The sequence below is a fragment of the Bubalus kerabau genome, chromosome 17 (assembly GCF_029407905.1).
Source record: "Bubalus kerabau isolate K-KA32 ecotype Philippines breed swamp buffalo chromosome 17, PCC_UOA_SB_1v2, whole genome shotgun sequence".
NCBI classification, from domain to species: Eukaryota; Metazoa; Chordata; class Mammalia; order Artiodactyla; family Bovidae; genus Bubalus; species Bubalus kerabau.
Window position 1 is genome coordinate 66,052,564 of NC_073640.1, and position 5,418 is coordinate 66,057,981.

Genomic DNA, 5,418 nt, shown 5'->3' on the forward strand with positions numbered 1-5,418 from the left:
TAGAGCAAGGAGGGAGGCCTCCGGTAGAAAGATGGCGCTGGTCGCTTTTTTTTCTCTCTTACAGATGGGAGCTAACAATTCCAGCCTCACTCCTTTGAACTGTATCCTGAAAAACTGGAATAGATTTGATCCCAAGGGCTTAAAGCAGACACACCTGGTCTTCCTATGTGATACTGCATGGCCACGGTACCCACTGGAGAATGGTGAACTGTGGCCAGCTGGAGGGTCTCTTAAGTATAATACTGTTTTACAATTAGACTGGTTCTGTAAAAAATAAGGGAAATGGGTAGAAGTATCATATGTGTTGCACTTTTTGTCTCTGCAAAATATGCCAGACTTATGTCCTAAGGGTATAGATTTGGGTGTGAAACCTTCAGCTCCCTCCTGGTCTACTTTGCCCCCATACCTGGGGCTCCAAACTGAGCAAACTGAAAGCCAGAGAAACCCCGCCCAAAGAAGGATTGCCTTTGTCTCAGTGGAAACCCAAACTGAGATTCAAACTGCCCAAGTAGAGGTCCAAACAACTCCTATCTCAGTATGACCTCAGACTACTCTGGTTTCAGTAGAAACTCAAACCATCAAAGTAAGAGATGAGTTGGAGGACAGGAGACAAAGAGATAAAGAAAAGCAGATTTCTCCAATCTATCTCTGGGATCATATACACAGAGCAGCCAGAGAGACTGAGGAGCAGCCACAGAAGCTGTTGCCTCTTCATGAAGCACCCACCGGGAGAAATAATCAGTCTATGAGAGTTAATAAGCCTTTTTCTTATCAAAAAATACAAAGAATCAAGGAGGATCTGGGAGACTATTTAGAGGACCCAGAAAAATATATTAGAGCTTTTAAAGGTGTTACTCTGCTTTATGACCTTACTTGGAAAGATATGCTGTATATCTTGGGACAAACTCTGACTCCCAACTCAAAGACTCGAGTTTTGGGAAAAGCAGTTGCCTACGGAGATAAATGGTTTGGTAATGAATCAGTAGGGAAGAGGGAGGACGAGATAACCGCCCTCCCCACTGGGAATCAGGCAGTCCCAACTACAGCACCAGACTGGGACTACAACACAGCTAAAGGAAGATGGGATCAGAGCAATTTTGTCAGATGTATTCTTGAAGGACTCAGGCAGGTATGTGCTAAGCCTTTAAACTATGGCAAATTGGCAGACATAGAATAGGAGGAGAAGGAAGCTCCTGGTAAATTCCTAGATTGAGAGAAGCCCTTCGCAGATTCACTGAGATTGATCCCAAAAGTGAAGAGGGAAAAGTGATCTTAAAGGATAGATTTCTCACTCAGTCGGCTCCAGATATCCACCGTAAGCTATTAAAATGGGCATATCCAAATCAGTCTTTGCATACTCTGTTACAACTGGCTGAGACAGCCTATTATGGTAGGGAATATGAGGAAAAGAAAGAAAGGCAGAGAAAGACAAAGGAACAGGTGGAAGCCATCGCAATGGCTATGAACACCGTTCTTAAACAGCCTGAGAAAAATGCCCAGAGGGACCCAGGTGAAAAGGGATGGGCTTGCTATTACTGTGAAAAGGAGGGGCACCACAAATGGGATTGCCCTCAGGCATATAAGCCGCCCCTGGCTCCATGTGGGGTCTGCAATGAAGCACCCTGGAGGAGAGTCTGCCCCCAGAGGCGTAGGTCTCAGGGGTCAGACACTCAAGACAATCAGGACTGAAGGTGCCTGGGGGTCCCCACACAAGCTCCCACCCTAATTACACCTGAGGAACCCTGGGTATTAATAACTGTAGGGGGCCAATCTGCCGGTTTCCTTTTAGATACTGAGGCAACTTACTCTGTGCTTACTGAAGCCCCTGGCCCACTTTCTTCCCTATCTGCTTCTGTAATGGGACCGTCTGGATGAGCCAAAAGGTATTATGGTATTATTTCAGTTATTCTTTATGTTGTAACTGGGATTCTGTGCTATTTTCACACGAGATACTGAGAAAGATCCATGCCTCTGTTTTCATGAATAAGGAACCCTTCTTTTCTCTCCCTTTAATTGAACAAAATGTAAATCCTAGAGTATCGGCTAACGGAAAATCTGTGGGTCGAGCACAAAATGCTATTCCTGTAGTTGTTAAGCTCAAAGACCCGCATTTATTTCCACATAAGAAGCAGTATCCACTGAAACCTGAGGTTAAGGAAGGCTTAAAACCCATCATTGAAAATTTAAATGAGCAGGGACTATTAGGTTCCTGTAACAGTCCATGCAACACTCCTATTTTGGGTATAAAGAAATCAAATGGTAAATGGAGACTAGTTAAAGATTTATGAATAGTAAATGAGGCTGTAGTTCCTTTATACCTGTGGTGCCTAATCCTTACACCCTATTGTCTTAAATTCCTGAGCGAGCCAAATATTTCTCAGTAATTGATTTGAAAGATGCCTTCTATTCTATGCCTTTGGCGGAGGAAAGTCAATTTCTATTTGCCTTTGAAGACCCTAGCAGCCAGCTTCTTAGTTAACCTGGACAGTTTTGCCCCAAGGATTTCGAGACTGTCCTCACTTATTTGGACAAAGTTTGTCATGGGATCTACAAAACTTTAATAGCTCTGAAGCAGTGGTGTTACAATATGTAGATGATATTTTGCTTTGTGCTGAGACAGAGGAAGATTGTTCTCGAGCCTCAGAAGATTTCTTCAACTTTCTGGCAGGCTGCAGTTACAAGACATCATGAGAAAAGGCTCAGCTTTGTCAACAATCTGTTAGATATCTGGGCCTAATCGTATCAGAAGGAACTAGGGCCATAGGCCCTGAGAGAATTAAACCTATACTAAATCATCCCCTACCTATGACTTTAAGACAATTGAGAGGATTTGGGGGAATCACAGGCTACCGTTGTCTTTGGATTCTGGGTTATGGGGAACTTGCCCGGCCTTTACATAAACTTATAGCTGAAACTCAGCAGGCCCAAACAGACAAACTGGTTTGGTCTCCAGATACTCAAAAGGCTTTTAAGGTTCTTCAGACTGCTCTCCTGCAAGCTCCCGTTTTGAGCTTGCCCACAGGGTCAGGATTTAATTTGTTTGTCACTGAAAGAAAAGATATGGCCTTGGGAGTTTTGACACAACCCCGAGGGCCTCACCAGCAACCTATTGCTTATCTAAGCAGAGAATTACATGTAATTTCACGTGGGTGGCCCCACTGCCTAAGAGTAATTGGGGCAACGTCTTTATTAACACCTGAAGCTTTAAAAATAATTAATGGATGAAACCTTACTGTACTGACTTCTCATGATGTGAGTGGAATCTTAAATTCTAAGGTTAATATTTGGATGACAGACAGTAGGCTTCTTAAATATCAGTCATTGTTTTTAGAAGTACAAGTAACTAAGCTTAAAGTTTGTGGAAATTTAAATCCTGCCACTTTCCTTCCTGAGAAGGAAAATGAAACACCTGATCACGATTGTTACAATTTCTAACTTTAAACTATGCAGCTTGGGAGGATCTAATGGATACCCCATTAGACAATCTTGACATGGAAATATTTACAGATGGCAGTTCTTTTGATCGGGATGGAAAGCATAAAGCAGGTTACTCCATGGTGACTGCTGAACAGGTTATAGAAGCAAAATCTCTTCCCCAGGGAACCAGTGCTCAGTTAGCAGAGCTTGTGGCTCTGACCCGAGCTCTAGAGTTAACCAAAGGGCAGCGAGTAAATAGCTACACAGATTCTAACCATGCTTATTTGACTTTACATGCTCATGCTGCAATACGGAAAGAAAGACAGTTTAAAACAGCAACAGGAGAACCTATTAAGCATTTCAGAGAGACTGAGAGACTTTTAACTGCTATATATTGTCCTAAAGAAGTATCTGTTATGCATTGCAAAGGGCACAGCAAGGATGGGAGTAAAGTAGCTGAAGACAATCAGTTGGCTGACTGTCAAGCCAGAAAAGCGGCACTTTATGAAACCCCTTCACCACAGACACCTTTGGACAGGTTCTGTGGAACAGGAAAAACCACAATACTGAGGAGAAATTAGAAAGATATGAGAAAAGAGGAGCAAAGAATGCTGATAAAAGATGATTACAGTCCAAAAATGGACGATTAATAATTCCTGAAAATGCTCAGTGGAAAATTCTTAAGGGTTTACACCAGAGTTTTCATTTGGGTGCAGAGAGTACTTACCAGATGGCTTCTCTTTTGTTTGAAGGAAAAAATGTAATGAAAACTTTAAAGAACATTATCAAAAGGTGTGAGGTTTGTCAGAAAAATAACCCAAAGACTGAGAAGCTAGCAAAATCTGGATTACAACAAAGTGGAAAGTATCCTGGAGAGGACTGGGAAATTGATTTTACTCATATGCCAAAAGCTAATGGATATTCTTGCTTACAAGTTTGGGTAGATACTTTTACGGGATGGATTGAGGCTTTTCCCTGTCATAGTGAGCAGGCTAAGTAGGGTATAAAGATTTTAATCCATGAAATTATCCCCAGGTTTGGGCTGCCACGGAGCCTTCAGAGTGACAATGGCTCCGCTTTTAAAGCTGCTGTAACTCAGGGGGTGTCTAAAGCTCTAGGAATAGAATATCGCTTACACTGTTCCTGGAACCCCAATCCTCAGGAAAGATTGAAAAAGCTAAAGACATCATCAAAAGACATCTGCACAAATTAACTCAATAGACGCAGGACAATAGGATTAAAGTCCTACCCGTAGCTTTAATGAGGGCTCGAACTGCCCCCAAAAAGGAGGGACTGTCCCCCTTTGAATGTATTTATGGAAGGCCTTTCTTATGCACAGACATTGTTATAGACCCTGAGGCCTTGGAATTAACTAGTTATGTAACTCAGCTCTCAGCTTTTCAACAGGCATTAACAGAACTTCCTGACCCAGCCTCCGAGTCAAGCAAGCCTCTATTTGAGCCAAGAACCGAGGTCCTCAAAAAAACATTGAGATCTGGGGGCCCATCCCTTGAGCCCTTCTTGGAAGGCCCTTACCAGGTAATTCTTTCTTCTCCCACAGCTGTCAAAGTGCCAGGAATTGATTCGTGGGTATATCATACTCGGGTTAAGAGGTGGCACCCTGACCAGAACTAAGTGACTTCATTTTATGTCTTTATTTTCTATGCTCTGACTTTGTACTTTTCAGATGGGCCTGATAATCTATGTGAGCCTACTTCTGCTGACTCCAAAAATCCTGAGTCTGCTATTTGATCCTCAAGACAATGCCTTCCTGTCCTGGGCTCACCCCTACGCTGCATTCCACAATTGGTCTAACTTCTGGGTCTGTGGCGTGCTCCCTTCTTTATCAGTGGAAGCCTTCCAGTGGTGGGCATCTCTACTTCAAGGCAAAGACTTTCTCCAAGTCTGCGAATACCTTCAACAACAATCATATGTGATGCCTCTTCTTCATCTGATGACATTTACCATCCCTAAAATGGACTGGTGCAACACTTTGTACTT